Source organism: Euprymna scolopes, chromosome 38 (genome assembly GCF_053919585.1).
Source record: "Euprymna scolopes isolate OS-2025 chromosome 38, ASM5391958v1, whole genome shotgun sequence".
Taxonomy (NCBI): domain Eukaryota; kingdom Metazoa; phylum Mollusca; class Cephalopoda; order Sepiida; family Sepiolidae; genus Euprymna; species Euprymna scolopes.
In genome coordinates, this window is record NC_136519.1 from 35,368,190 (window position 1) to 35,380,689 (window position 12,500).

Here is a 12,500-nt window from a genome sequence, read left to right on the forward strand (position 1 = left end):
TAAATAAAATTGAAAGGTTGAAAGAGAGCATGCTATCCCCGTAGATTATAAATAAAGACTCTGTTCGAAATTCTGTGTAGATTCCCGAGTTCGATAGAAAGATTCCAGAGTGCGACAACGTACATCTGTCGACCGACACGTTGTACGACTAACACTTAAGACAAGAATTATAGTCGGAATCAAAATATTACAATTCATAGAGACATTTCATTATGAATCCAGTTATTCTGGTGAAAAAAAAAATGCTTCAAGCGACTTTGTTGCTTGTCGGGTTAATCGGGAGTTTGTATGTCGAAGGAGCAGAAGTGCTAAAGTTTTATCAATACACAATCTATTAAAGCACATGTAAATGAGGCACACGAATGTAAGATGTGACAAAGGTTGTTACTTGACCGAAACTGCGCGAGACGTATGAAATTTACGACTCATTTTTGGACCCTTTCTAAGAGTGGGAGACTAATGGCAGCTGCACTCGTTCAGATTTGGCAATAATACTCCAGTCATAGGCGAATCGTGGCTTTGTAAAGATATAGAATACTCTCTGGGTTGAGTAATTTTTTAGCAGGATTGAGGGAGTCTAGCTTGTTTGCAACATCATTGACAATGTCTTCAACGCATTTGTTCCAATTCATGTTGCCTGTGAATGTTTATTCCAGGAGTTTGATGCATGATATCTCGGGTGGGGTCTTATTTATCATGTCAGTCAGCGTTTGAGAAGTTTTGCTTTGTAGTTGTTAAAAAAGAAATTTAGTCTTAGTAGCACTATATATATATATATATATATATATATATATATATGTATATATATATGTATATATATGTATATATGAATATACTGTATATATGTATATATGTGTATATGTACATATATAAATTTATATATATATATGTGTGTGTGTGTGTGTGTGTGTGTGTATTTTGACAGCACGTCATTATTCAAGCACGTCTGGTTGAACTCGACAGAATTATTCTTTCTTCTGATTTTTCTGGATTTTTTTTCCAATCGCCAAGCGGTCTTTTTTTATTACAGGTGGCATGTTGTAAAAAATGGTGCCCAAACGTTGTTGTTCAGCCATATTCTTCTCAAGCGCTTTCCATCGGTACATCTGAACTATCTATTTAGAGCCCCATTCCACTACAGACAGAAAGTCATTGTTTAGGATTTCTGCCATTACTTTGGATATGTACACATTCGTTTTTCACTCATGTCTATTATAGGGAGTGGTGTCATCAAGTTAATAAATATTCCCTCAAATTAAGTTCCTTTGGCGTATTTTAAAGGACGTTGTGAGGTATCATACGACAACAGAGAAATTGCATTTGTTTCAGATTTGTATTAAATTTCATCGATCGTCATAGTTGTTGTTTTCGGGCATTGCAGTACAACAACAACAACAATTATGGAGATGAGGATAACAGTCCGCAAATAAATAAATAAATAAATATGAAAACTACTCATCTCCAAAAGGATTTCAATAAAAACAAGTGATGCATGCATAATTCCTCGTGAGTGCACAGAGAACGAGGCATAAAAAATGACTAAGTTCAGCATTGCCCCCCCCATTTAGCCCTAAAAGTCCCCAGGGGACGTCAAATCCTAGTGAAAATAAACAAACGGCGCAGTTTTAGGCCTTAACATATATAAATTTGAGTTCTGCACCATACAAAACATGAAATGTCTACGTTCTATCATTTGCCTTCCCCCCATTTAGCCCCCAAATTTTCCGAGGCCTTAACATATTTAAATTTGTGTTCAGCACCATGCAAAACCGCTAAATAGACATACACAGAAAATGTTGGACAAATATTTATATATATATATTCCCAAAAGTGTGGTGTTTTAATTAGACCTAAAAGAGTCCCTGGGGGCACACCCAAGAGTTATCGCGAAGTATAGACAAACAAAATTATATAGACATCAGTTAGTTACAACTTTTCAGAAAGTTTTATAAAAAATCCAAGGCATCAATCTTTTTATTTAATAAGCACAAAAGTGTCAATTTTAGCCATTTTAACCCGAAAGGCACCCCTAGGGGGCAACCAGAGTTTTCTCGGAAAATCTGTTCTGTTACTTTTTTTTACTTATATCATGTTTAATGTTTGTGCAAAACTTCAAAAACATTCCAAGGCGTAGTTATTGAGAAAAGTGCGGACAGACGAACGGACGAACGGACAAGAGTGAATTTACAGGTCCACCCTCCCGGTGCAGACCCGAAGATAAAAGATCAGAACAAAAACTTGGATTTATAAGACCAAAAAATCCAACGTTGATCAGTCTTTCAGGTTCGTGGCGCAGTGGATTGAGGCGTTGAATCTCTACGATTCCAGGTGTGCATTGCGGTTTCTATCCTATCCAAAGTCGGCGAGAGGATTAGTAGCCAAAACTTGGTGAGACAACAAAGACGATGAAGGCAGTAATTATTGAGGATATAGTTAAGAGATTCAGGATTCCTATCCTGTCGGGGTTAATCACCTGACGAAGATCAGAGCAATATTTTGTCGAAACGTCATGAAACAACAACAATTATGAAGATAAGGATAACAGTCATCAAATAAATAAATATCAAAATTACCCATTTTAGAAAAGGATTCCAATGAAAAATGTAAGATTTATAGTCCTAACCTAGTCGGACTCCAATAGGAAGGGTGGAGAGTATGGTGCGGGTATTCATTCAGCGTCTATTAAATTTACGAACGAATACATAGAGACGTAAAAGCAAGCGTGAATAAATACGCTAATTATTGAATCTTGATGTTCAAAACGAGGCTGTTTTCTTATGGTGGGAAAATTTCTCTGACCGCCTGGTGTTGTGACATCATCAAAGCATCGGCTTTCGATGGTCGGTTTTGTCTCCGAAAGCGTCTTCCCCTCATTCGTTCGGCCCATGTTCGTGACTCGAGTGTCTCCAAAACGATTGGCTTCTTTGATCGGATTTGTCGGACGCAGCATGAGTTTGCGCTATTTATTTGGCGCAGGGCCATTCCAATTTATATCTCTTTTCCTATTGCGCTGCGCCGGCGAAGAAGATAAATAAAAAGGAGTAAACGATGAGGAAGAAAAGGCAAGACGGATACTACTACTACTACTACTAGTACTTACTACTAATACTACTACTACTACTAATAATAATAATAAGAAGATGATAATGATTTAGAAGAAGAGGAGAAAAAAGAAAAAACTATAACGCCATAGTTGCGGGTTCTGGTAAAATGCCTACTCTGCTTGGAGGCTTCTTTCGTAACAAACCTTTAAAAATCTCAGAAAAAACCACGCACACATTTATATACAGGCTAAAACATTGATTATCTATCAATCAATCTATCTATCTATCTATTTATCTATCTATCTATCTATCTATCTATCTATCTATCTATCTATCTATCTATCAATCTATCGAACGGTCGATCGATCTATTATTATTGTTAATCTATCTCTCTCTCTCTCTCTCTCTCTCTCTCTCTCTCTCTCTCTCTCTCTCTCTCTCTCTCTATATATATATATATATATATATATATATATAAGTGAACGTGTCTGCGTATCTGTGTGTCTGTGTGTCTGTGTACATTTCCCTACGCAATAACTCTCTGAATTTTTAGTTTACAGACTCGAAATTTGATATACAGGTTACTGAGATTTGAGAAAATCTTTGTGATCGGTTTTCGGCCAGAAATTTGGCTGTTAAGGGGTCAAAGTTCAACGATTTGACCTTTGAGAACTCTACCAAACTCCTCCGCCAAGTTTGGTTCTAAACACTTGAAATTTTAGATATAGATTCCTTGGACATGGATCTAACTTAATAAATTGATTTGAGCCGTAAATAATAAATTTTAAAGGGTTATCATAAGGGTCAAAGTTAAAATAATTGACGTTTTTTTTTTTGCTCAGCATACAACTCCAAAGAACCGGGCAACGCCGGGCAGCAATGCTAGTATATCTATAAAAGTGAACGTTTCTGTGTGTGTGTGTGTACATTTCCATACGCAATAACTCTGTCAATTTTTAGTCTACAGACTCGAAATTTGATATACAGGGTACTGAGATTTGGGAAAATCGATGTGACCGAACTTCGGTCAGAAATGTGGCGATTAAGGGGTCAAAGTCCAACGATTTGACCTTTAAGAACTCTACCAAACTCCTCCGACAATTTTGAGTCTACGCACTTGAAATTTTAGATATAGGTTCCTTGGACATGGATCTAAGTTAATAACTTGATTTGATCACAAAACAATAGATTTTAAGGGGAAATAATAGTGGTAAAAGTTAAAAAATTGACCTCTGCGGCCTCTTCCAAATTACTCAGACAATTTCTGGTCTAAATATTTGAAATTTTACATAAAGGGTATTCAGAGAGAGGGCAAGCTTTTTCATCAGTTTGGGTCGAAAATTTTTAGTTACCAATATATAAATGTATGTATGTCTGTTTGCATGTCTGCCTTAAACTTTTAATAGAGGCGACGGATTTTACCAAGATCAGTATCGTTTTAAAGTTCGACAAATATCGAAAAAGTGGCTAAAAGCATTAATATCTTCCCCTTTAACTTGGCACTTTTCTACAAGGGGGGGGGGAACTTTTTCGCCGATATTTTTTAAAGTTTCCTCTCCTTTAGATTGTCTAGCCTTAATTTAAAGAAATGTCGCTTCCGGTTTGGCGATGGTCGTAAGAGCATAAACGTTAGGTTTTACCACGTTTTTTTCCTCCTTTGCGGTATGAGTTCGAGCCTGCCTTCCTACTACCACTTTTTTTTTTTGCTCAACATACACATCCAAACACCCGGGCAACCACGGGCACCCACGCTAGTATATCTATAAAAGTGAACGTGTCTGTGTGTGTGTGTGTGTGTCTGTGTGTGTCTGTATACATTTCACTATGCAGTAACTCTCTCTATTTTAAGTCTACAGACTCTAAATTTAATATACAGGGTACTGAGATTTGGAAAAATCAATGTGATCGGCTTCGGCCAGAAATTTCGCTGTTAAGGAGTCAAAGTGCAACGATTTGACCTTTGAGAACTCTACCAAACTCATCCGAAAATTTTGGGTCTAAACACTTGAAATTTTAGATAAAAGTTCCTTGGACATGGATCTAACTTAAGAACTTGATTTGAGCCCAAAACAATAAATTGTAAGGGGTCATAATAGGGGTAAAAGTTAAAAAAAATTGACCGGTGTTTTTAATTAGTAAATCCCTAAATTCGGTTTTGGGGGTGTTGTGTTCCGTGAGATGATGTTAAATTGAGCTATTGGAGGAAGACATGTGGCATGTTAGTCTGCGATATATATATATATATATATATATATATATATATATATATATATATATATATATATATATATAATAGGGTTGTAACGATCAATCAGAATCGGTAATCGGTAAAATCGGAGGATTTGGGAGTATAGGAAGCGGCATCGGAATTGGAAAAATTGATGCCTATTTTCCGATGTCAAAAACGATTCTTTTAATTGTCTTTTTTATTTGATTTTGTTTAAAGCAAAATCTTCCATTGCTGGCAATAATGATAAAATAAATAAATATTTATTGATTTTAAAACGTGGAAAAATTAAAATCAAGAGAAAGACTGAGACTATACGGCGGACAGTAATGATAATAACTTTTTAAATCTCGAGGAAAACATTCGAATGCCGAAAGTGATCCGCATGCATTACGTACGCTGTTAACCCCCCCCCAAAAAAAAACCCAAACAAACGAAATGTAGGAACATCACATAAACCCAGGAAAATCGTAAAATCTGTGTCTCTCCGACCCTCCCTCTCCAAAAGCGCATTAGCCTCTGCTTATACCAAACAAAAAGTAACGAAGGGTCAAATCAAGATTGAAGGATTAAGGAAGGGAAACACTAACTAGATCACAACTAGATGGATGCGAATGGTACTGAAACATTGGGGAGGCTTATAGCCACGCAAAAAAAAAAAAAATCTAGTGAAGCCCAATAATCGTTGCTAGAGTGAAATAAATGATAAGCGGCTGTTACGATAAGGCGAAGACATTTGCAAAACTTATCGAAAGAAGTCAAGAGTACTGGAAATCTGAAGAGACTTATATGGAAGACCACCTGTTATTAGCAGTGAGTAATCACCGATGTTTACTTGTGTGAGAATTCCTATTACATACAAATAATGAAGGTTATAATAATAATAATAATAATAATAATAATAATAATAATAATAATAATAATAATAATAATATAATGATAAGAATAATGATGATGATGGTGATGATGATGATTAAGAAGAAGAAGAAGAAGAAGAAGAAGAATAAGAATAAGAATAAGAATAAGAAAAGTTCATGCCTAAGTGGAAAGGAACCGCACCTGATGGAATTAATGGATACTGGTTGCGATTTTGGACAGGAATCCCTGAGACGATTGCTGTTTCTCTGGATGATTGTGTCAGATTGTGCCTGAAGGGCTTGTCGTGAGAAGGACTATTTCAATAATGAGGGGTCCTGCTAAAAGGACTGGATGTTGTAAATTATACTGCAATTGCTTGCTCGAACTTGCTTTGGAAGACACTGAAAGGGATAATCAGTTCAAATGTATATGACCATCTTGAAGTAAATGGTTCTCTACCAGTGAGATAAAAAGGCGGGATGGAAAAGGTGTTTAGAAACAAAAGACCAACTATCGATTGATAAATGTATTATAAAGAACTGCAAAATGAGAAAAACAAATTTCAATGTAGCTTGGATAGATTATAAAAAAAAGCTTATGATATGGTGCCGTATCCGTGGGTACTCAGGACTCAGGACGTTGAAAATGGTAGGGGTTGCTGAAAATATAATTGAGTTCATAAGGAAAAGTATGAGCAGTTGAAAAATAACCATTTTTAAGATGGGGAAACTATTTGAGACAGTCAACATCAGAGGCGGTAGATACTTTTTCGCCACTCCGATTCGTAATAACATTCATACCATTGGCCCATGTATATTAAGAGAGACAAAAACGGGATACCAACTAGAGAAGAATAAACCGAATATCAGCCACATGGTATTTTATGAACGATCTGAAATTGTTTGGCAAAACAGAAAAATAAATTGACTCTTTGGTTCAAACTGTACAGTAGTGGAGTGAAGACATAAACATGGAGTTTGGAATTTCAAAACGTGGAGTTCTTAGTTATAAACGAGGGAAGAGATTAGCCATGGAATGGTAAACGATTAGGAATTCTGATGCAGAAGGCATTGGGGATGCTTGAACTTGATACGATGCTTTGCAATGAAATAAAAGAGAAGACGAAAGAGATGAATATGAGAAGAAACAAGACTGAATGGTAGGAACCTGTTCCCAGACATCAATTCATGGCCGATTGCTGTCATCTGATATAGCGAAGCATGGTGGACACAGGAAGAAATGAAAAAGCTGGATCCAGACACACCGAAACTGTTAGTCAGCATTTCACCCAAATTCTAATTTGCTCAGGCTATATATCAAGGAAGAAAGGAAAGAAAAGGCTAAATGCGATTGAGAAATATGCCGGAACAGAACTTAGAAGTGCTCACCACTAGTTGGCTAACAGACACGAAGTGTTACTCGCAGCAGTGCCAAAAGAGGAAGAGCTAGATAAAGACCCATTAGAAGATAAGCAGATGTACAAGTAAAAAATCAAAGCAGAAACTTCGACTGACTTGGTAAGAATGAAACTTCATGGTCAGTTTGAGCGAGACACCTGAAATTTTCTGGGAAAAATTACTTGAAAAGACGAAAAGAAAATCTTATATTTGCTGCTCATGCACTAAATACAAATACAATAAATAAAAACATCTATGAAAGGGACTGTTCTGATAAGTGCAGCCTGGTTGGTATCTCTCTTGAAACTGTGACACACATTGTTTATACGCGTTCTATACTTGCCCAAAAAGAGTACAAACGTAGCTATGACAAAGTTGGAATCCAAATGACAGACAAATGGTACCAACATTACCCGGAAGGGGTAGTGGAAAATACGGACGCTAAGATTCTCGGGGATTTTCATAATTCAGTGGGACCGAGAAATAACTCACAGGAAACTGGATATTGTAGTTGTGAACAAAAAGACCAATGAATGCCAAATTATTGATGTGGCTTACCCAAACGATATTAACGAGAGTGCTAACTTGTAGAATGAGAAAACTTCCATCGTGCCAATAATTATAGGTGCGCTTGGCTCAATCGCTGATGATCTTATGAAACAGCTGAATTCCTTCGGAATCAGATACAACACCACTTTACACCAGAAGTCAGTTCTGCTTGGCTCAACAAACATCCTCCGCCAGATGCTTTCCATCTAATTTACTTAATTTACTCTTTGACTATCCTCACTAGCTTTGGTCTAAAATCCCGCTCTTGAAGAAAAAAAAAAGTGTAAAATATCACGACACTGGGAAATTAATAACAACAACAACAACAACAACAACAACAACAGCAACAACAACACTAATAATAATAATAATAATAATAAAAATAATAAAAGAATAAAAAGACAAAAACAGTGTAAAATATCACAACACTGGGAAATTAATTGATGAAGAAGAAGAAGAAGAACAACAACAGCAATAATAATAATAATAATAATAATAATAATAATGATAATAATGATAATAAAAGAATAAAAATAAAAAAGAAAAAAAACCGCAAACTGTTAATTACGCCCCCCCCCCTTTAAATAAAAAGTGTAGTGTCCGTACAGACTGGCACCACACCAAACCAAGAAAGACCAAAGAGGATGGAAAGACCGATTAGAGAAAACACTAACCAGACCCCTGGAAGAGTTCGATGAAAACTTTAACCTTAAGGAGACTTATTACCACCCAAATTTCAGTGAAGAATATTGGTCATTGCCAGTAAGAACTCAAAGGGAAGTAGCCGTTGTGATAACGCAAAATCATTTGCAAAGGTTGTTAAAAAGGGCGGAGAGTGCTAAAAATCTGGGGACACGTGTTACTAGATTCCAGAGAAACTCCATCGATTGTTGTCAGTAAGTAATCACTGATGATTACTTATGTAAGAGCTTTTAGTGAGCGAATAATAATAATAATAATAATAATAATAATAATAATAATAATAACCCCCCCAAATGATACCAAAGGGCCAAGAAGGGTCAATAAGGACTGAAAGACCGAGGAGCGAGCGCCAACCAGACCTCGGCTGGAAAAGTGCAAAGAGAACTGGGACCTTGGGGAGGCTGTATAAACCAATGGCCACTACCAGCGAGAAATCAATGGTAAGCGGCTGTTGCGATGATGCAAATTCATTTGCAAATGCTATCGAAGGAAGTGGAGAGGGTTGGACGTCTGGGGAGACTTGTTGTCACTCAGCTTCCAGAGAATACCACAGGTTTCCAATCAGATCGTTTGTTGACTTGTGTGAAAGCTCCATGTGAGCCAATAATAATAATAATAATAATAATAATAATAATAATAATAATAATAATAATAATACAATGGTGGGACACAGAAGAAAGATCTGTACGTCATGATCGGCAGGTGCTCCCTCGGTAGCCAGCATGGGGGACCCGGTTGTCATCCTGCGAATTTTGGCTCACTTTCTAATTTCAGAAACACAATGAACGAGGAAAAAACAAAGCTCCCATCTCTAAAGAATCAAGAACAAAAGAAATAAAAAGCAAAGACAGAGATTGTTAACAAGTTCCTCCCCCAAATCACAACATACACAATCACAGACTTATATAATTTAATTAACGCAGGAGCCAAGATAGTAAGTATGAAGTTCAAACCAGAAAAACAGCCGGGGAAAGATGCATCAACAAAATCTGGATGGGAAATAAAGCTAGAAACCCAAATAAACAAATATAAAAAAGAAGCCGAAACAATAAACAGGAAGAAAGTGACGTGGAAAAAATTGAAAATTGGAAATGTGACCAGTAAGGAGAAGCCAAACAAGAAACACGAAGATCTGAACCAAAAAATAAGAGCAAAAGAAGGGAGATTGAGACGATATAGATACAAATCTGAACAGTACAAACACAACAGGACATTTGAAAACAATAAAAGCCAATTCTACTAAAATGTGAACGGAGGAAAAACAAAAACAACGACCAAAACTGACAGAAACACTCATGACCATGCATAATGCACTACACCCAGAGGACGATATTGACCGACTTTACGTGAAAAGGAAAAACGGCGGGAGCAGACTGGTTTGTATAGAAGACTGTGTGAATGACACACACACACACACACAAAATACTTGAAAAATACATAATGCAGAACACTGAAAGAATAATTATGGCAACGAGAGACACTGAAAAAAAATCAATAAAACAGAGACAAAGGATAAGACGAGAAAAGAAAAATGGGGAGAGAAACAGCTACACGGAACATTTCATAAGAATAACAAAAGATGAGAAGAACGAAAACACCTTGACATGGATGCGAAAAGGACAGGTAAACAGAGAAACGGAATCCCTAATAACTGCAGCACAAGATAACTCGATAAGCACCAACCACATCACAGCAAAGATCGGCAAAACACAAGAAAACAGCAAATGCAGACTCTGTGGACAAAGAAAAGAAACGATAAACCATATAGTAAGTGAATGCAGCAAACTGGCCCAAAAGGAGTACTAGAACAAACGCACAGACAAATGGTACAGGCATAGGCCTACAACAGTATTTGAAAACAAGAATCACAAAATTCGATGGGACATGGACATACAAACAGATAAACCCATCCACGCAAGAAGATCGGATGTCGTATTACACATGTGCCACATGAATGGGCCAGGCAAAATGTTGCGGAAGCAAAACATGAACAAGCGTTACACGGAACTAAGAACATTAAAACTGCTCATCTATAAGTTCTCTATCCCTCCCTATCCCCTCTCACTGTCCCATCACCCCCTCAAAAAAGAGTGATACCAAATAGCCGAGAAGGGTAAAAGAGGATGGGAAGACAGAGGAAAGAGCACTAACCAGACTGCCGCTGGACAAATGACAAGAGAACTGGGACCTTGGGGAAGTTTATTGCCATACACGTTTGTTGACCAATCGCCAATGCCAGCGAAAAATCAATGGTAAGCGGCTGTTGCGATAACGCAAATTCATTTGCAAATGTTAACGAAAGAGGTGGAAAGTACTAGAAACGTGGGGAGACTTGTCGTCACTCAGCTTCTAGGGAACACCACTAATTATTTTCAGGGAGAGATCTTTCATGACCTGTATGAAAGCTCCTTCTAGGTCAATAATAATAATAATAATAATAATAATAATAATAATAATAATAATAATAATAATAATAATAATGCGAGTACGGGGACGTCAGGCAGATTTATTGCTACCCAAATGTCAGCGAGAAATAAATGGTAAACCACTGTTGCAATAATACAAAGTCATTTGCAATTGTTATGGAAATAGGTGGAATGTAATGACTTTAGTGAACACAACCGGTTACAACTTGCATGTTAATAATTATAGCAAACTAGCAGACCGCCCTGCATTGTCCGGTCGTAAAATATGCTTAAATATGACAGTTTTATTAATGCAGATTTCGTATTTATTATTAAATTATATTGGACCCAATATATAGTAATGATTTAAAAAGTAAAAAAAAAAAAATAATGATAAATAACTAGTGCACCACCACCGAGAATCGAAACCAAAACGTTTAGGTTTTAATTTACTTTTTCCTTTGACGTTAATGCCTGAACTGTGAAAACATGTTTGCTGCAAGACTAAAAAATAAAAAAAATGCACCAATAGCTATTACGTTACGCGTGCATATCCGTAATGTCGTAGTCTGATATTCACCTGGCAAATTCCATTTTTTTATTTGCACACTTTTGCATCGATCTTTCCCGACTAAAATCCAAACATAAAGTTTCGCATGGCTTGACTATATATCAAGTTTCATATCTGTAGACTAAAAACTAACAAAGGAGTTTGGTAGGCAAAGTTTTTTAAAACAAATATATATACGTATACATAAATATATATGGAAATAGGTGTGTGTTTACTATAACTTTTATGAAAATATTAAGCAAGTATAAATCATGTAGAATATCTGCATGAATAGTTAACTGAAGAAAACCGAACAAAGAACTAATAGGGAATTAATTAAAATGAAATTTTTAAATTTAGATCTTTTGCAGACGAATTCAGTTCTACGACCCAAATATAACAGAGTTGTATTTTCTTTTTAAATAAATAGCAAAAAGGGATTTTAATATCAATACACACAAAAAAAAACTAAATTTATAAGAATATTGATAGAAAATCATATGACTCTTATGCTGAAATAAACTTCAGCTCAATAATAAAAATAAATTGTGTTTTTTATGCCATCAGAAATGATAATAATTTATGTGTTAAAAATTAAATTGCTGACGTGTTTAATTAGTAACCCATTTAAATAATTAACGAGTGCGAACATTAGCGAAGCCATTTTAAAATATTTTTTTTTACGGATTTTGTAGCTTAGTGAATATTCAACAAGAAAATGTTCATCTTCATCAAATACTAATTTCTTTGTCGCCATTTTGATAGTGA